Source organism: Pipistrellus hanaki (genome assembly GCF_964339955.1).
Source record: "Pipistrellus hanaki genome assembly, chromosome: 1".
Taxonomy (NCBI): domain Eukaryota; kingdom Metazoa; phylum Chordata; class Mammalia; order Chiroptera; family Vespertilionidae; genus Pipistrellus; species Pipistrellus hanaki.
In genome coordinates, this window is record NC_140503.1 from 74,298,039 (window position 1) to 74,319,687 (window position 21,649).

The 21,649-nt window shown below is 39.0% G+C and overlaps 1 protein-coding gene across 3 annotated transcripts in view; it reads right to left on the reverse strand.

Moving 5' to 3' along the window:
- Positions 1-21,649, reverse strand: part of STXBP6 (syntaxin binding protein 6) — a 257,098-nt gene that overhangs the window by 215,547 nt on the left and 19,902 nt on the right. Inside the window, exon 1 of one of the 3 annotated variants that reach the window (XM_084893614.1) lies at positions 1,369-1,452. The exons of the other annotated variants lie outside the window; for them this stretch is intronic. The gene's annotated coding sequence lies outside the window, so the exon portion shown is untranslated. Of the gene's footprint in view, positions 1-1,368; positions 1,453-21,649 lie in introns of those variants that run through there. 3 annotated transcript variants of the gene reach the window in all.

Genomic DNA, 21,649 nt, shown 5'->3' on the forward strand with positions numbered 1-21,649 from the left:
AAATACTGGCAAATGACTTGTTTTTCCTGCTAAGTGTGGGGATGGTGTGTTACACTGCAAAGGCTAGCTGATATCAATTCCTCATCACTCTCTTGGTAGTGGGATTCCAATTTTAATTCAGGAGGCAGTGTGCCAATCCCCAGATAGTTCCCTCTTAATCTTATTTGCAGATCACGTAGGCTCTCTGCTTTTCTATTTACCTATTTGCCTCACCAAGTAAAAGTAAGGGAAGGAAAAAATCATACAAAATATACAAAACTATACAATGAACAATTAAAACATATTTCTTTTCAGACCTAAGCCCAAAATGAGTTGCACAGTACCATGCAGTGCAGTCAAAAGCAGAGAAAAGCTCTCCTGCCTTAGTAAAAGAAACACAAGTCCAACCTCACCTCCTGAGGAACAAGATCATGGTCACATGTCACATACTCTTTCCAGAACTCCCTCCAACCTGGCTTTGACCCTCAACTAAGCAGTTTGGGTTTTCTAGTCCCATTGGTTTCTGTTAATGGGTTCCAAAATACCACATGCAGCCTCTTCATGCAAATTGACATCACATACACAAAACTTGCATTTAGAACCAAACCCAAATACCACAGATTTGAACATGACATGGTCCTACATTTTCAGCAACAGTGATGGACTACAAATCATGCAATGACATTACTTATATTTTCTCTAGAATGGTCCTCTCTGGGGAAAAAAATGCAATTCTAATAGGCCCACACTCCAACCAGCCTAACTTCAACTGTGTTGAACTCCACAGCACTTAAAGGATACACAGCACAACTGCTCCCAACAGTGGCACACTGAGAGTTGGGGGAGTTGGGAAGTGCTCTTCCCAGTTTCTGGAATAATTTGAAATGGCTTCATTTCCTCTTGGGCATCATCTGTGTAACTGAATCCACCTCCAAATGTGTTCCTGCAAATCTGAGTTCACACCACAGAGACTTTTAAGTCAAGGCAGTCCCACTACAAGGTAAGCCATGGCTCACTCTGTGATGGACACCCTCACTTAGACTTGGAAAACAGATCAATGGACCACTCCAAAGTTGCCTATAATTAGATTCAGAACAAGAACAAAAATAATCTGGCCCTCATTTTCACTTCAATAAAACTTTTCCTGCATTAAATCTGTTCAGGAATTTAAAATCAATTGCAATTTCCACTTTTTCCTAACTAAGCCTTTATATTATTTACTCTTAAGAGAAAAAAGGAAATTAGGAAAATGAAACCTGAATTTTAAATCTTAATTCAAATTTCCTGGGGCTATTCACACTTGAATAAATAAATCAGTACACTAATTAGCATAAACTAATAAATATTTCATATATGTGTAAAACATGTTCCTATAAAGCATTCACCTACCTTTAGTCCAGCCTTTTCATTGAGACTACACTTTATGGAAAACTCCACACATAGAGCACCTTTCCTCCTAGTACTCTGAGGTCTTTATAAAGGAGCAGAACTTTCTAAACAGGAAACCAAAGCACAGAAAGGCGGGGACATTTTCCTCAAGTGACACCAGAACCCAAAATTCCTGGCATTCCCAAGCCATAAAATCAAGGCTCATGTCTTCATACACCACATGCTTTTTGTGTGGAGGTGGGTCTGTTCAGTGAATTTAACATGAAACATATATATGAAACATATATATATATATGCAATTTAGTCAAAGTGACAAATAGAAAAGAAAAATTTGACATGACCAATGGTAGTACCCATCCCCATGAAAGACTCACCTTCTACTTCACACTTTGACTTTTGTGTATTCTAAAACTACCTTCAGCAAACTCAGTGAGATGACTTGCTCAGAAAGCCCAGGCTTCTGACTTTCCAAATCCATAAATCTAAATGCAACAGGTCACACAAAGCAGATATTTAAATCATTTCACTATGACAGATTTAATTATGAGAAAAATAAACAAGGCTCTAGGGAAAAATTAATTTGCTCATAAATACGAAAACATATTTAGTATTTAATAACTACTTCCCAAACAGGAAATCTCTATTTTACCAAGAGCTCTGAAGCCCTGACTTAGGCTTTGCTTCACTCCCCACCTGAACCACAAAGTAATTAGGAAGCACCTGAATAGCGATGTGGGCTCTGATTCAAGCTTCCTATGTGATGACACTTTTCCACGTGGCACCCGAGGCTGTCAGGTGCTTCTTATGTTGGTAGACAGTCAAGGACATTACGTCAGGCTGCTCCTCTCCCCTACATATTCCAGCTTCAGAGAGGCTGTTTCCAAAGCATACTTCCTTTTCTTATGATGGAAACTTTTGGAAAACAAGAATTAATGCTGTTCCTTATCTAAGAGAAGCCACAATTATTAGGAGTTGTGAATAAAGGATGAATTGCTGAGTTCATCTCAACAGAATGAGACAAAATAAAAATTCCCCTGAGGACCCGGAACTGCAAAATCCAGTGATTTTAACTGTCTAATAGATACCTTTATACTATCGATATTCAGTGATGGGAAAATGAGAGACCCAGGCTTAAGGCACCATTATTCCACTTTGAAAACTGGAAGATGCTTTCTTGTGAAGGATTTGGTTCAATTAATCACAGGATGGTGCGGGGAAAATTATTTCTAAGCTATGTGGTCAAGCTATCAGTTGGATCCAAGATTCAGAAATTAGTAGAAAATGCATGAGCCATTACTGAGTTCCATGAGCTAAGGAGGCTTTTCTCTGGATGATTGAAATCTTCAAAAGTTAAGGTTCTAGTGAGTTACCACTGGCATCTTTAATTTGCCCATTGTACCAATAAAGCCAACATGCTTAGTGCATTGTTTTTCAGTATACAGTGGAGCTTAGCAGATACTCATCCTGCTTCTATCTCTGTTTTTCCCTTATTAGGGCCATTCCATTTCAGAAAAAGAACTGCTAATTTTACTTGGTGGCCCCTAAAATGTACAAGCCTAGCACAGCTGCAGTGTTTACAGCTTCTAAACTTTAATTGATCATAAATTTCTGGACATTAATTAGGGGGGGGAGGGGGATGCATAAACATCTACCTCAAATCCTGGTTTTGCTACTTATTACCTGTGAGACTTGGAGCAGATCTCTCACACATAAAAACATTTAAAAATAAAAGAGCTATTTTATAAGGACTAGTGAGTCCATGCACTAGTATGTGGCAAGAAATTTAAAAGATGAGCATAGAATAGCAGTTCTTGAAATTTTTGGTACTGGGACCCTTTTATTGAACATTCTTAGAAGTTACTGAAGACATCAAAGAACTTATCTTAAAAAATTCTAGAAAACACAAGAATATACACTCACACATTCCAATATGTGGTATTTAGAAAATTCCACTATATAAGTAAGAGATAAAAAATGTCTTAACAATACTATGAAAATTGTTCTAGCTTCACAGAACCCTTAATAGGGTCTCAGGAACTCCCAGACATCCTCAGGTCACATTTTGAGAGCCAAAAGCTTAGAATATTTTAATATTAGGAAGCAGAAAATCTATCAAAAACTATTAGAATCATATCAAAAGGATTCAGGAGCCAACACAGAGGGGCTCCCACTGGTCAAAAATTGCACAATTTTTGGGTCAACAAGAATAAATGCAATGGATTGAAACACTAATATTTTTAAATTTATTAATCCTTAATAAATCATACACACCTCTCTGCCATTGCCTCCATGCCTGTCCATCTTTCTCAATGGTCACCTTTGGAGAATATTACTAATGAGATAGCTCATGCAGCCAACTAATTATTTTGAAAACTGATAAACAGGGAGGGCGGGAAAATCAGATGTTTTACCTGCCTTTCCTACATAAAGAATAACCAAGTACCTGATTCATAGGAGTCTCTCTTTATAGAAGTACTAGTGGTCCAAAGCACAAAATTCCTGCATGGGGGTGGGGGTTCCCCTCAACCCAGCCTGTACCCTCTCCAATCAGGGACCCCTTGGGGGATGTCCAACTGCCCGTTTAGGCCTGATCCAACTGTCAGTCAGACATCTCTCTTGCAATCTGGGACCACTGGCTCCTAACACTCACTGCCTGCTTGCCTGATCACCCCTAATTGTCTCTGCCTGCCTGCCTGCCTGATTAGCCCCCAACTGCTCTCCCCTGCTGGCCTGATCTAACTCCCAACTGCCTCTGCCTGCCTGATCACCCCTAACTGCCCTCCCCTGCCAGCCTGACCTTGTCCCCAACGGCAGTCCCCTGCTGATCTGATCTCACCCCAACTGCCCTCCATGCTTCCCTGGTTGTCTCCAACTGCACTCTCTTGCTGGCCTGATCTCGCCCCCAATGGCCCACCCCTGCTGGACTGATCTCGCCCCCAACAGCCCTCTCCTGCTGGCCTGATCTCAACCCCAACTGCCCTCTCAGCCTTGGCCCCCACCTCCATGGCTTTGTCTGGAAGGAAGTTGGATGTCCGGAAGATGGCCAGTTGACTTGGCCTAATTAGCATATTACCCTTTTATTAATATAGATTCTAGTTAATAAATGACTATACCATTGAAAAAAATATTCTTCTTTGTTAATCCTCATCTGAGGATATTTTTTCCATTGGTTTTTAGAAAGAGTGGGAGAGGGAGAGACTGAAAGAGAGAAATATTGATATGAGAGAGACACATCAGTTGGCTGGCTCACACACATGCCCCTGGTTGGGATCAAGCCTGCAACCCAGTTGCATGCCCTTGACTAGACTCAAACCACTGATCCTTCAATCCATGGGCTAACCCTCTACCACTGAGCCAAACCAGCTAGTGCTGAAATAAGATTTAGAATCCCATAGGCAGCAACAATCATCATTGTCTGTCAATGAGAGAGAGAGAGAGAGAGAGAGAGAGAGAGAGAGAGAGAAAACGAACGAACTGATGTTAAGTGGCTCCTGACCAGTTTGAAAGAAACACAATGGCCAGAGGAGCATTTAACAGGAATGTGTAATCAGCAAAATCCAACTTATGGTAAACTTTGCAGAATAAACGGTTCACTCTGGCAAAAACATAAATAAATTGCAAGGAAATGACAGTGAAGGTTGAACCTATATATTAAAAGGGACTCAGGCCAAGACCGGTTTTGCTCAATGGATAGAGCGTCGGCTTGGGGACTGAAGGGTCCCGGGTTCGATTCCAGTCAAGGGCATGTACCATGGTTGCGGGCACATCCCCAGTAGGGGATGTGCAAGAGGCAGCTGATCGATGACTCTCTCTCATCGATGTTTCTAACTCTCTATCTCTCTCCCTTCCTCTCTGTACAAAATCAATAAAATATATATTTAAAAAAAATAAAAAAATAAAAGGGACTCAGAAGCCTGCAGAGCTAACCTGTGATGGGGACAAAATCATAATCACGAAATATAAATATAAACTCACCACAGAAAAGGATGTAAAAAACTCTTCACAGACAAAAATATAGAAATACAGTATGTTTCTCCTGGGTGTAGGGACTATAGAAGTTTGCTTCTTCTTTGCCTCTATTTCCCTGAATTTTCCAAATATTTTTAGTTACTGTATTGTTTTAAATGTAGAGGAAAACTAATCAAATTTATTTTTAAATAATTTATACTGTCAAAGTTCTACATAGAACCTTGTTAAAAAAATATATTTTTATTGATTTCAGAGAGTAAGGGAGGAGAGAGATAGAAACATCAACGTGAAAGAGGATCATTGATCAGCTGCCTCCTGCATGCTCCACACTGGGGATCAAGCCCACAACCTGGGCATGTGCCCTGACCAGGAGTCCAACCATGACTTCCTGGTTCACAGGTTGATACTCAACCACTGAGCTATGGGCAAGATAGCTATTTTTATATAATTATATATTTTTATATTTCTATAACCTTTTCTATGGCTTGGATAGAGGAAAAATCTATATATATAAAAGCCTAAGTGACCAGATAACCAGATGACCTGCTGGTAGCAATGATGCACACTGTCCACCAAGGGGAAGACACTCAATGCAGAAGCTGTTCCCTGGTGGTCAGTACACTTCCACAAAGGGAGTGCTGCTCAGCTGATAGAAGGACGCCAGACACAGGGCTCATGGCTGGCAAGCACAGCTATGGTGGCATGAACCTCTCCTGCAGACACTCCCCCTGCACAGGCCAGGATGAGCAGGAGCGGCGTAGTTCCCAGATTGGGCTCGTGCTCCTCCATGGCACCTGCCACTTCTCGTACTTCATGCTGTGCAGGATCAACACAGACAGTGGGCTAGAGCCCAACAAGCTGTCAAGTAAGCTGTGGTGCCAGAGGTCCACTGATCCCTGCAGGCCAGGACAAGGGACCCCACCAGGGCACGAATCTGTGCACTGGACCTCTAGTATTATAATATAATAATAAAATATTAAAAACTATCATTGAGGAATTTTTACATTGAATTGTGAAAGCAATATAAGAACACCCTTTTTATATTTTGGAAGGGTGGATAGCCTTTATTATCTTTTCCACTACAAATAGAGAAGAATTGCCATTTTATAAAATCACATCTAGATAACTTAGCTCAAGGAGATCTTTTTAGATTCTTCTAAAACCTCAGTTGCAGGAAGCCTGAGAACTAATAAAGGGTTTTTTGTCCAGATCTGGATATACTAGTTGTACATGTCTAAATACTCTGTCTACCCACTCCACATCACCCCAGCCCCCACACCACCACCTCCAATGCCTTTCCATCAGCTCAAGAAAGTGAAAGAAAAGTTTAGTTTAATGCCAAGAGTCCACACCTGATAACCATATTCCCCAAAGGAATGTGTGTCCCACAAACAAAAATGGATTTCTTTTTTTCATTTTTAGAGAAAATGTTCCTTTCAGCTAAAAATTCTTAAAGGAGGAGGTAACAGCTTGAAGTCCTATGCAAGCTTCACGTATTTCACTTTGAAAATAAATGAAAGACTTTGTGCACCAGTGACTATTAATAATTGAACATGAAAAGACGGTTGGAAATTTGGCGTGGATAATTGTTATGTTTTCCACACAGGTCTAATTAAACTTGATTTGGACTGCATAGTGCCTTTGTTTTTTTAACCCTGCTATTAAACAAACAACAACAAGAGAAAAAGCTGAAACTGCCAGTTCTGTGCTTTATATATATTGTGGGAGGCTGCATCCAAGTGAGGGAGGAAGTCAAAGCGTCTCAATATATGGGAGTGTAACTGTGTAGCTGAAGTGTGTAGCTAGTCTGCCATTTACTAGCTGCCTGACTTTGGGCAGGCTATTCAACCACTCTGGCAGCATGGGTTCCTCATCTATAAAATAAGGATAAGAGTAGATGGAACTGGAGAGCATTATGCTAAGCGAAATAAGCCAGTCAGAGAAAGATAAATATCACATGATGTCACTTATTTATGGAATACAATAAACAACATAAACTGATGAACAAAAACAGATCCAGAGACAGAGAAGCATCAATCAGACCATCAAACCTCAGAGGGAAGGTAGGGGAAAGTGGGGGTAAGGGGGAGAGATCAACCAAATGACTTGTATGCATACATATAAGCCTAACCAGTGGACACAGACACCAGGGGGTTGAGGGCATGAGTGAGGGGGACAATGGGAGGAGGATAAGGACACATATGTAATACTTTAATCAATAAAGAAAACAATGAAATAAAATAACATATAAGAAAAAAAAAGAGTGGGAGTGTCAAAGGGCTGTTGTAATAACTGAGATGAGAAATGGAAAATGTGTAGGACAGTGCCTAGCACATATATGCTCTACAAATGCTGCCTATAATGGTTATTAGAACCTAATATACCTTCTATTTACTCCCCACCTTTTTTCTTTTTTCACTCAAGAAATAAAGATTTGACAAACTTCTAATTCTTTAGCCTCGTCAGAAAATACTGTAATCTATTTTAAACCTTGACTTTTCTATTTTTTTTTTTTTGGCTTTTTTTTTTTTTTTAATAAGTTTTTATTTTTCATATTATTACAAATGTTCCTTCCCCCCCCCCCCCACCATTGCTCTTGGATGAGGACAATGGGGAGAGGGGAAAGGGCAGAGGGTGGGGTGGGAACCTTGACTTTTCTATTTTCCCAGAACAGAAATGAACTTTTTCTCTAGAAAAAAAAAAAAAGATAAAGTTAGATTCTCCTTTATTTAGTGCCAATCACAAATAGTAGAAAATTCATTAACTTTCATTCGAATCCAGAAAGAATTTCACTTGTCTAAGATCCAAGGAAATCCTCAGAATTAAAGAGAATGACTTCAAGATCCTCCCAAAATCCTCTGTATTAAGGATCTAGTTACATTACACCCTTCCTGGTATCTGTGAAGAAAAAAAGACATTCAGACAATACACGCCAAAGGCAATGATTGGGAGAAATTCACATCTATTGTAGAGAAAGGAACACAAGTCTTAAGAATTCCTGTACATCATCTACAACTTTTACTCAAAATAAAAGTCTAGGTGTGTTGGTATTGTTGGGGAGACTCCCAGACTGTGGACTTACTAGCAGGACATGAAAAGGATTACTGAAATCATAATATAAACCCAAGAAAGCATAAAACTTAAAACAAACAAATAACAACACTATATTCTAGGCTACAAGGAGTGCGAAAGGAGAAATGGAATGGGATTCACACATGCTTTGGGCTCCAAAACATGGAAATTGGTATGAAAGCTAAACAAAGGTATAAGGCTTGCACTGAAGAAAAGAAGTCGGTAGACAAAGGAGATAAAAGAAATTTGAGGTGAGTGCTGTTCAGATAGTATAGTGTAAAGTGCTGAGTATGCAGTAAAATGTTTACAAGGAAAGAATACAAATAGCACAGTGACTACATAACCAATAATAGCCTTGTAGTCAATTAGACATTAGGTATACAGTCATATCTCTGATTTGATATATTTGCACCCACACTGAAGTGCATATAAATGAGACAAGTCTTTTACTCACCAGAATTCTTAGACAATAAACAGTATATATGTGTGCTAGTTGTTAAGGTATAGAGTGAGGTTTCCTCCTGACCCACAGTTGCCTTAATGTGGGGAGAACTTTGATTGACATTAAAATCAGGAAGAATAGGATGTAGGGATAAAGTCAGTACAGTTGGTGAAAGGTCACAAGTCTTCACTAAAGCCTAGGCGATGGAGGAGATCTCCGTGGAAAGTGGTGTGGGGAGAAGTGCTGCACTCAGGAAGCACATGAGCACACACAGCTCTCGGACTCAGAATCTCAGAGGCAGAGGGAGGCATGAGGAAGGAAGACGGAATCACCAGGGGGCTTTGGATTGAGCCAGATTCAACTAAAACTCTCCAAAGGACAAGGAAAGCCAGTAGATACAGTTACCAAGATAAAAAGTTGATGCTATAAGGAAAGGATGCAAATGCATTCAAAGATTGGAGATTCCATGGGAACCTAAAAATCATTGAGGTCATTTAACTAAGGTGACCGTGGGTCATAAAACGACCCAATGACTTAGTAGGCTTTAAGGAGCCCCTGGGACACCAGAGAGCAGGAGGACCACAGGAATGGTTGTTTCTCCAGGGCTTGGATCTCAGTGGGCAGCTCAGACGGACAGCATGGTGGTTGAGATCTCCAACTGTGAAGGTAAATTGCCCTGTTTGTACCTCTGCTTGACATCTATAAGCTAAATTAAGTATTTGTTCTGTCTGCTCACACATCTGTCCCTGAATTTCCCTCTGTCCAAATGCTCTTGGTTAGGGATCTCTAATAGATCTTCTCTACAAGTAAGGAAACACAGGACTTCTCTACAACATGCAACACAATTGTCCTCTGTCCCTATCTCAACAATTTCGGAAAACACATTCTTAACTTGATCTTTGTATGTATCTCAGTCCCATCATCACTGTGCTGTGTTGTTTCTTTATTTTCCCATCGTTGCTGCAGTGTTCATAAGAGGACACCCAGAAAGTCTAAGTACATTGCAGACCTCAGCCACTGCCAGTGGCTTCTCACTTCCCTGCCACTCACTCCTTATACAGCTAAATACTAAGCACCAACCCCAGGCCTAGGCAGCCATGCACTGGAACCACGTAGTTCCCACAGGCCCAGAGGTAGAGGTCTCTTTGAGCCGAGGCTCTTCTCTCTCACACATCACCAGTTACAGTCTCAAAACAGGGGCCTTTAATCTTATGAGAGGCTGCAATATCCGTAAGGCCCCAAATTCTCCTGGTGTTTCAAAATATGGACCCATATTTTAATTTAAAAGGACCAGATGTAAAAGCTAACCATTGGAGAGGAGTAATATGGTAAAACATTAAGAGGCCAAACCTCTATATTTTATAGTATTCTTTGACTTTAGCAAGTATTCAAGGTTTGGGCACCCCCTGAATACTAACCCTTTCCATGCTCCTCTCTCAAGAGTGATTTTTCAGTCACACACCTGGTAAAATCCTGGTTCCAGAGCCCAGAACCAGGATTTTACCAGGTATGTAAATCTTAGCCCCAATTTTCCAATATCAACAGAATGACCTAGTAACAGTCACCAAACTTTTCTAGGCCTCAGCTTCCTTCTATGTAACATTGCCAATGCTGATATCTGCCAGCTGTAATGCTCTATGATTTTAAGGTCCCCATTTATTCTTTGACAGGCATAAGTGTAGAGAACTATCATGATATGAAAATCCCAAGGTTCAATTCATATAGGAGATAAGCTTTTAATTCATAATTTTTTTCAATATGAGATCTTTCTAACTAGCCACTAATACCACTAAGAATAGCTATCATTAATGGCTGACTATATGCCAGCGACTGTTCTTGGCAGTTTGTAAACTCAACTGAGACTTCCTAAAGAATCTTAAGGAGGATAGGGCTCTTTTTAAAAAAATATATTTTATTGATTTTTCACAGAAAGGAAGGAAGAGAGATAGATAGCCAGAAACATCGATGAGAGAAAAACACCAACCAGCTGCCTCCTGCACACTCCCCATCGGGGATGTGCCCACAACCAATGTACATGCCCTTGACCAGAATCGAACCTGGGATCATTCAGTCCACAGACCGACGCTCCATCCACTGAACCAAACCGGTTTCGGCAGGATAGGGCTCTTTAGCTACAACTTAACTCAGTCTCTTTCTCTGTTGAGTCCAAGAAGCAATGTTCGGTCGACTTACACCTCATCTCCCATTTTACAAGCTTTACAATACCTAGTAAAGAGGTACACAAAATGGCATCTTCTAAGCCACAAGAAGACTCATATCTAGAATAAACTAAGGCTTCCAAAAATGCTAAGAACAAAGCAGGTGGTTTAGTTATTTTGAGAGCAGGTGGTTTAGTTATTTTACTCACCAAAATTCTTAGAAAATAAACAGTATTTATGTGTGCTAGTTGTTAAGGTATAGAGTGAGGGTTCCTCCCTGTCCCACAGTTGCCTTAATGTGGGGAGAACCCTGATTGATATTCAAATCAGAAATAATAGGATGTAGGGATAAAGTCAGTAAAGTTGGTGAAAGATCACAAGTCTTCACTAAAACCTATGTGATGGGAGGAGTTATGAGTCTTCTTATGAGAAAAAAAAAAATGATCAAGGCAGGACCTAACCCATTGCTTGGGTAGAATAATATAAAAGAGCAGATGTCAAGGACAGGCAATGATCATCAGCAACTTTTTGTTCTCTGAGCACCAACCCCAGGCCTAGGGAAAAATGAAACAATATTTAAAGGCTTAAGTCCCAGATAGGAAAACCCAGAATACCCAGGGTCTAAAGGAACTTGTAGACTCTAAAACTTGAGTTGTGTGAAGTGATTCTTGCCTTGGGAATAGTTTGAGGGGGAAAAATCCATGGTTTTTCACCACCTACCAATCTATAAATCTGTTAAAGAGCTAACTTACCAAATTATACAAGTAATAAATACAAGGAGCCAGAGATAGGAAAGCATAATGTTAGGCTTTGACTTGGTTTTGTCAAGGACAATGGATGAAATGTGGAGAAAGGAGAAGAGATGAATTAGGACAGGGCACATTAAAGGCAAAAGTAGGGATGAATAAACAGGTTCCTTAAGGGGAGAATAAGGAGACAGAGAGCAGAGTGAGAGGCTAGTGAGCAGCAGAACTGATCTCTGCTGTAAAACATTTCATTCCAGAGCAGACCTTTGAATGCGGGGAGCTTCTCCTGCAGCCTTAAAACATGGACACTCTTACCCTGAGCTCTGTCATTTATCTAATCTTTTCAAAAAACAGTAACAAAAAGATGCTGTATTTCAAGCTTATATACTGAATTCCTTTTTCTTTTCTTTCATTTTTAGATTATAGAATTTACTATAATCTTGATTACTTGGTGAATATTTTTATCACAACCTTCAGATGTTTTAGATGGTCAGGTTTAGCAATTCATTATAAATTCCACATGCTTTTTATTTTCTTTGTGAACCTTTCTAACCCCTTTTCCTTCTCAAGTATAAGGAAGGCTGGCTCAGAAGCCTTACCATTCAGAGAAATATTTTCTGAACTGGTGGGTTTGCTCTCCCTGAATTACTGCCAAAGAATGACACATATTACGAATAGCAACAGATACCTCTAACATGGCTTCCTACTTACGCTCCCTTCAAAGCTCATCATGGTGAGGGCCACAAGGGACTCAGGAAAACCTGGCCTCCTCTCAAATGTTTTGACTGCACTTTCAGTCACCTTTAGAAACCACATAAGACAAAAAGGGCATCAATCATTGCAGCAACTGGAGATTCTATGAACTCAAGTGGTTTAAGCGATTTATGTTTTCTATAGTAAAACAAAGTGATTAAAGACAGACTTTGCCTGATAAAATATGACTCTCAGGACATAATGCAAAAACAAATAAGTGGTCCCCAAACCATTTAAATCCCAGCTGAATTTCCATTGAAACTAAAGTAAAGGTAAGGAGGTTTAGAAAATATGGATAACCTGTTCTTTATAAAACACACACACACACACACACACATATACCTTATCTGAACCCTGACCAAAATCTTCCTCTCCTCTGAATCCTGCAATCAGTAGGGGTGAGCCAAATGTCCAAAGGCATCAGCACTCTGGTCTCTATTCTCTTACTACCTCACATCTAATGATCCTTTCCTCCACTACTCCTGAGCCACCTACTGCCCAAACATCCCACCCTTCAATTACAATATCCTCAGCTTCACCTCCCTTATCAAAATGCCCCACATTGTGATCAACCACTAGGGCCTGGTCAAAAGTTTCATTTCATATCCCTTCTTATTCAGTTTTCTTTCTAAAAGCCATCATCTCCATAACACTTTTTTCATAACACCATTACCAAATGCAAAACTTAGCTTATTCACCCTTTGGTCCTCCTTCTGCTAAAACCCCAGCCTTGGGTGATGCTTACTGCAGCTCTCTACAGCTGAGCACCTACCTGGGCACTGGAGAAAGTCTCATGCAGGCAGATAGTGTCATTCTGCTTTCATGAGCACCAACTTTCAATGAGCACTCCACAATGCTGGGCGGTCCTATCAGATTTCTCACTGACTCATTCTTTCTCTCTGCTCAACTGTTACTTCCCTTTCAAACTTCCTCCCCTTCTCACATCCATACCACCAGCACCAACCCCATTTTCAGGCGATCTTGTCTCCTAAAAGAGAAATGAAACCCTCACACAGCAATTACCTGTTATCAGATTTATACCTCCACCAACCTTCAGCTTCTTCCCTCCTGTTGAAGCCTCTTCCTGGAGCTCCCTCAGAGTCTGGAAATTCCCTCTCATTTGAGCCAACTTGAACCAACCATTTGTTGCTAGACTACTCAGGGGATGATTGGCCAACTCTGGGTCACACACTTCATTTGGAGTCAGGAGTGGAACTTAATCTAAAGCACAGGCCTGCCCTAGCCGGTTTTGCTCAATAGATAGAGTGATGGTTTGCAGACTAAAGGGCCCCAGATTAGATTCTGGTCAAGGACATATGCCCAGGTTGTAGGCTCAATCCCCAGTAGGGGGTGTGCAGGAGGCAGCTTATCAATGATTCTCTTTCGTTGATGTTTCTCTCTCTCTCCTCCCTTACTCTCTAAAATCAATAAAAATATATTTAAAAATTTCATGGACTCAATAAAAACATATAAAACACAAGGTCTAAGATGAGAGGATAGGAAGTTTCTTAAAAGGAAATTAGGGTGCTGCTATCAAAAAGAGAAAATATATTCAGGGTTGCCAAAAATAAAACATAACTATGCTACAGCAACTTGCTCAAATATTTTAAAAACACTACATAGGCCAAATAAGACAGGTTTTCTGACTGAAGGGGCTTGTCAACCTCCAGTTTCAATCCTTTCTCTATTTGTTTCCTAGGTGATCTCATCTAGGATGAGCCTTCATTTACCATCTCTATACCCCAAATGCCACATTTTTATCTCTGACTCACAAATTCAACTGCCTACTCAACATCTTCACTTGGATGCCTCAAACTCATCTCAAATTCAATTTGTTCTAAATGAAATTAATGATCTTCTCACCCTCCATCTACTCAAAGCTGGCCTTCCTTGGACTTTCTTTTAGGTTGGGGTAGTAAGAGGAGATAAAGATCAACATGACTGAGGCATTGTTTGAAGGAAAAAAAAAAAAGGAAAAAAAAAACCTTTCAGGAAGTTAATTGTAAGACTCCACTGAATTGTTTGTCTACTTCAAATATTCAAGAATGACATTTGATATCTTAATTCATCTAAATTTACAATTTCCATTTTCCAACTTTTCCAAATGAATTTTTAAGACACATAGTAAAAGTTTCATCATAACAAGTAAGTAGAGAAAGATTGTCAATGGACTTACAAAGATGCTTTTGCTTGCTACTTTGTTAATTCAGATGTCATGTTCTATCAAACATATTAACTGGTTTGATCCTGACAACAACCCAAGAGGTGATAAAGCAAACACTAACATATTTCATCAAATCTAAGAAATTACTGATTGTAAGATGCAACATTATTTTATGAACCACTGGGGGACAAAGCACCACAAATTGAAAAAATAACATAATGTATTGTAAAACACATCTGGTTTTCAGATATATTAAAATGTACAGTAACAAAAGGTATGTCTTAGAATCTTTGAAAAATAGTAGCATAAGGCTCATTTTTCAGATAAAGAACAAGAGGCTCAGAGATTTGTCCAATTAATTAATAATTAATTATCCTGGCCAGATGATTCAGTTGAGTGGAGTGTCGTCCTATATGTAAAGGGGTTGTAGGTTCAATTCCTGGACAGGGCACATACCTAGGTTGTGGGTTCGATCCCAGTCATAGTGGGTATATGGGAGACACCTAATAAATGTTTCTCTTCTCTTCTCTCTCTCTCTCTCTCTCTCTCTCTCTCTCTCTCTCTCTCTCTCTCTCTCTCTCTCTCTCATCTTTCTCTTTTCCTCTCTCTAAACATCCTCAGGTGAAGATTTAAAAAGTTAACAATAATAATTAATTGATAATTAATAAGTTGTAGAATTGACTTGAACCCGTGGGAATCAGTTTCCTAATCTGTTTTTCCCCCAGGCTAGCCCTTGGGTATAAATGATCTCTAGAGTTTTTTCTGGGGCTCCAAGAGGTTTTTTTTTTATACAAAGTCAGTGAAAAAAAATATTAGAACTGTGTCAACTCAGCAAATGCTTTTAAATTGACATGGATTCTAAAGACAGAACAATTAGAACTTGACTTTTCTCTAACTCCTAGACAGCCTGGGAAATACTGCTACATAAATTGCAATACATGCCATTATATAAGAAAAAGATTACTTCATTAATTTCACTGCTAACTCTGCAAGGCTCCCATAAAACCTTACAGGTTGCTATTAATTTTAAATATGATTTACAAGACAATTTTTACTTGTGAAGTGACATTAGTGGGCATCTAGTCAAGCTAAAACTTTCATTCTTTTATAATCAAATGTACTCATTTGATGATTTTTTCTTTCTTTCTATCCTTGTGTCTAAAATACCCATTTGGAAAGAGGCCATGCTATACCTAATCACCATATAAATTAATGCAAAGTAAATGTGTAAAACTAACAGTTCTAATCAGTTCATGCAAAAAGCCTTTTGATTTCAACACCAAACATTAAAAAGAGATTTTATTGCAAAAGCCAAGAAATTTGGTGCGTGGGATCTGAATAAGATAGAATAGGCTTAATTCATGACAAAATCTTAAATTTAAATCTTATTGTTTTATAGTCGGTATTCCCCACAGCACCTAGAGCAGTGTCTTAAACATATAAACACCTAATAAGTACACATGATGATATACAATTAGAAAAACAATGGCCCCTCTGTTTTCATAAATGTTCCTTCTTCATGGCCTGTGCTAGCTTTAGAAGGGGAAACAATTTAGCAAATTCTTGATGGTGCCTACTGTGAGTCTATTTTTGTGCCAACAGGCACATCAGATGTAATACTAGAAGTCCTCAAGGATCTGACAGGCTAACCAGAGGGAACAAACATAAAAGATATGTAGGTGGTAGATTACCTTTAAGTATGCTTAATAACTGAGCATATTGAATGTTTTATTTTTTTTTAATTTCTTTATTGATTAAGGTAGTATTACATATGTGTCCTTATTCCCCCATTAACCCCCAACCACCACCCCCACTCATGCCCTCACTCCACTGTTGTCTCTGTCCATTGGTTAGGCTTATATGCATGCATACAGTCCTTTGGTTGATTTCTCCCCCTTCCCCACTCCCCTTCCCCTCCCTTTGAAGTTTGACGGTTGATCAATGGTTCTCTGTCTCTGGATCTGTTTTTATTCATCAGTTTATGTTGTTCATTATATTCCATAAATGAGTGAGATCATGTGGTATTTATCTTTCTCTGACTGGCTTATTTCACTTAGCATAATGCTCTCCAGTTCCATCCATGCTGTTGCAAATGGTAAGATTCCTTCCTTTTTTTTTTTTTTTTTTTTTTTTTACCTCAGCATAGTATTCCATTGTTTGATGTACCACAGTTTTTTAATCCACTCATCTGCTGATGGCCACTTAGGTTGTTTCCAAATCTTAGTTATGGTGAATGTGTTAATATGATGTCCAAGCAGTACCCAAAGTAGAATGAAGAGAGCTTGTATAGCCAGTTGCCAAATGTGACCTTGGGCAATTCACTCCTCTGAATCTCTTAATTATTACTTACTCATTTCTCAGGATCACTGCAAAATAAATTAAGGCAGGGGGGAAATATTTTATAAACCCTAAAGAACTGTCCAATATAAGTATCATTTAGGATAGTAGGCAATGTCCTGTGGCCCAGATTATTGCAATGACTTTTTTTGGGGTAGGAGGCTGAAGTCAAAAGGATTCTTTCTAAAATACAAACCCAACTGATCATGCATTCCTAGGTTTAAAGACTCCTTCTTGCCAAAGGATAAATTCTCAAGTGTTTAGCCTTGTAGATAATGCTTTTCAAAAATTGGCATCTTGCAAACCCATCTCTGGCTTTCCTTTTCAAAAACCACAGCAAATGCACAACTGACCCCTGATCACACTCTCTTCCACACCTCTTTGCCTTTGCTATTTTGGTGGAATTTCCGGCTATGATTATCACACCACACCCAGTACTCCACAGGCTGCTATGTTAGCACCACCCACACCATCAGGAGGCTCTGACCATCTCTGGGCAAGGAGGGCCAATGCCTTTTTCTTCCCCATATCTTGTACAAAGCCCAACATATAGCACTCAGTAAATGAACCTTGCATGACAGGCAAGGGAGGCCCACATTTGCATATCATAAAAAGATGGTGCCAAGGAGAGAATCTCAAGGGAAGGTTTTCAATTGAAAAAGGCTTAGAGGCCCTAATAAAAATACTACAGGTTCACATCTCTTCTCAAATGCCCCAAGGCCAGATGTGTTTTGAGATTCAAAAATGTTGACATTTTAGAAAGGTAATATATGCCTTATATTCCCAATAGAGTATCTCAGCACTCCATACTCAAACACAGTAATACTTCTGCAGCAATATGAATAACAGCACTAAATGAGATAAATGAAGAATATAAACAGATTCTGATTTGTTCATGTCAGATTTCGCCACTAAGTAGGTTACAAGAGCTTTTAGAGCCTTTGGATTCTGGTAGTAGATCCATATCACCTGATTTGCATACACAGCTCTTTCATATCCATTTTTCTCTTTTGCTCAGATTTTCACTATAGCAGGATAAACCTATATTTAGGCAACAAATAAAAGTGGCCACATACCTAAACAGCAGCAGACAGATTATTAAATACTCTGAGAAGAAGGGGTTCAAAGGCATATAAAATGGTCATCACCACTAGTAGCTGTTGCAACCTCTTAGAGCAAGAAAAAAAATCTCTGGATCCAGGATTGAAGGACCAGGTGAGAAAATCAGCAATACACAGAGCAGAAAATGACTGCATAAATGACTGTGTAAATCAGTCAATCTATAAATATTATTAGGAAAGGCTATCACTGATTTCTAAATGGCTCTCCAACAGGGGAATGTGGAAGAAATATACCAATACAATAACATTCATACACCAAAATCAAGCTCTCCAGATCAATCCAACTTGCTCCCATATCAAAATGGAAATAGCAGTGTATGCCATCTGCTCTCCAGGACATCAGGGTGGAACAGAATAATTAGTTTTTGCAAAAATATATATAGATAGAGACATATATTCTTTTAAAATATGTAAATATTGAAAGACTCCCATGCAATGCTTCACGTGAAACACTTCTTTTAGAACCAAATGTTAGCAGAAGTATAACTTTCCCTGAGAAATTGGTAAGCACTTTCCTTTCTAAGAAGAAGTAGCACTACATGTCTAAGAAGAGGAAAGAGAATGCATAATTCCCATTTCCAATGAATCCTAACACCTTGACATCCATTTTGTGTTTATCTATGAATCAAAAAGTTCTTATTTCAGGACTAAGGAGAATTCTGCCTTATAAGACTTAGAATAGGCATCTCTTGATTCTGTCACACAGCAGATGCCAGTAATAACAGCAATAGCTACTGTTTAGCCTTCTAAGCCCTCACTACATACAAGAGAGGGAGTTGAGCACTCTGAAGCCTTCAATTGGTATTCACTTTAATAAAAGAATGTACTTTGCATCTCTCAGATGATTAGTGACTTGGAGCATGTTTTCATATGTCTCTTAGCCTTCTGTATGTCCTCTTTCAAAAAGTATACCTTTAGGTCCGTGGCCCATTTTTTTTTAGTTGGGTTGTTTATCTTTCTTTTGTTAAGTTGTATGAGTTCTCTGTAAACGTTAGAGATTAAACCCTTATCGGAGATAACATTGGCAAACATGTTCTCCCATGCAGTGGACTTTCCTGTTGTTTTCTTGATGGTTTCTTTTGCTGTGCCGAAGCTTTTTATTTTGATGTAGTTCCATTTGTTTATTTTCTCTTTAGTTTCCATTGCCCTAGGAGCAGTATCAGTGAAGATATTGCTTTGGCATATGTCTGAGATTTTGCTGCCTGTGGATTCCTCTAAGATTTTTATGGTTTCCCATCTTATGCTTAAGTCCTTTATCCATTTTGAGTTTATTTTTGTGTATGGTATAAGTTGGTGGTCTAGTTTCACTTTTTTTGCATGTATCTGTCCAATTTTCCCAATACCATTTATTAAAGAGACTGTTTTGACTCTATGGAATGTTCTTTACTCCTTTGTCAAATATTAATTGAGCATAATAGTTTGGGTCTATTTGTGGGTTCTCTATTCTATTCTGTTGGTCTAATGTATATGTCTGTTCTTCTGAGAGATGCAAATCAAAAGGACAATGAGGTACCATCTCACACCTGTCAGAATGGCTATCATCAACAAAACAACAAGTGACAAATGCTGGTAAGGATGCAGAGAAATAGGAACCCTCCTGCACTGCTGGTGGGAATGCAGACTGGTGCAGCCACTGTGGAGAACACTATAGAGTTTCCTCAAAAAACAAAAAATGGAACTCCCATTTGACCCAGTGATCCTAATTCTAGGAATATATCCCAATAAACTAGAAACACCAATCAGAAAGGATATATGCACCCTATGTTCATAGTAGCACAATTCACCATAGCTAAGATTTGGAAACAGCCTAAGTGCCCATCAGCAGATGAGTGAATTAAAAACTGTTGTACATCTACACAATGGAATACTATGCTGCTGTAAAAAGGAAGGAACTTCTACCATTTGTAACATCATGGATGGAACTGGAGACCATTATGCTAAGCAAAATAAGTCAGTCAGAGAGAGATAAATATCACGTGATCTCACTAATTTATGGAATATAATTAACAATATAAACTGATGAACAAAAATAGATCCAGAGACAGAGAAGCATTGATCAGACCGTCAAATCTTAGAGGGAAGGTAGGGGAGGGTGAGGGTAAGGGGTAGAGATGAACCAAAGGACTTGTATGCATGCATATAAGCATAATCGATGGACACAGAAACCAGAGGGGTGGAGGTATCAGCTTGGGCAGGGAGGAGGCAGGGGGTCATAGCACTCTGCCCTACAGGAAAGGGAAAATGGAGAACATGGGACAGCCAAATGACAAAGGAAGCCAAAGTGCTCATCATCTTACCCGGAGAGCCTGGCCCCCTCTTGGCAACAAGCTTTCAGCACCCTTATTATTACTATAAACACTATGAATTTCAAGAATATGTCTCCTGCCCTTCCTGAGGTAAGTATTTGCCAATTATTCAAGACTCTAAGATTCTGAGTTAAAGGCAAGACACTGTTCCATCAAGGGCTCTTCACCCTGAGGTGCATCTCTGAGGGCAAAAATGGGGGGTGGGGGGAAAAGGCTTACTTTGTTGGGCAAGGAACAAGAGAACTAATTTTAAATAGACAGCTTTTAAAGGGAAATAGCTAGACCATAGATGACCTGTTAAAGAGAACTTCAATGTTCACCTAAACACCAGGGTGCAATAAAGACTGGCAAGAGTTAAGTTATCAGGTTCTTATCTGCTATTCCTGGGCCTTTAAAGCAGTAATCCCATGCTTTCTGAAATTGCAATAGCCTGTGTTCACTTGATTCATAGACTCCATCTCTTTTTAAAAGAAACAACAAGTCCTGTTGCTATATAACATGTTTTTAATTTTGTGGTTTTCTTTTAATTCAGTGGATTTATGAGAATTACCTTAGGAAAATTTTCTGACATCTTTCAAGACTATTATACACATCCTGATTTCCTATGCAAATGCAGAGTGAAAAATCATGAGTCTAAAGATTCACTCCTCAAAAACACCAAGATGCTAGAGAAAGGTCAGCGTGTTTTAACACAAATATTATCTCCTCCAAGTGGGAATTTGGCTGTACCAGACAGAAAATATTGTTACACTTCAAAATTATTTATCATCTATACAAATATCAATAATATTGCTAAATTCAGTAAATATTATTTACAGAGCTATAAATTTTTCTATTAATTTTACAAGACAAATTCATTGCTATATTCTCCCCTTGTGCTAAACCAATAAAAACTTTACTTGCCATAAAGCAAGGAAACAACTTCCAGAAGAAAATAACTTTAAATGGAAAGTTAAATTTTAAAACAAACAAAGAAAAAATTCTCAGAACTATGTTAAAGTTCTAGAAAATCACCACAAACTAAGGAATCAAAAGATCGAAGTTAAGAGTCCTGTGTTTACTACAGTTTCATGGTAGAACTGTAAGCCTCAATTTCCTTATTTGTAAAATGGAATAGACAGAAAGCACATAGAGAAGACAAAAAGGTTGATTGTATACCTAAGGCCTTTTCCAACTAAAGAATTAAATAAACAATGGTACCGTGCAGTTCCA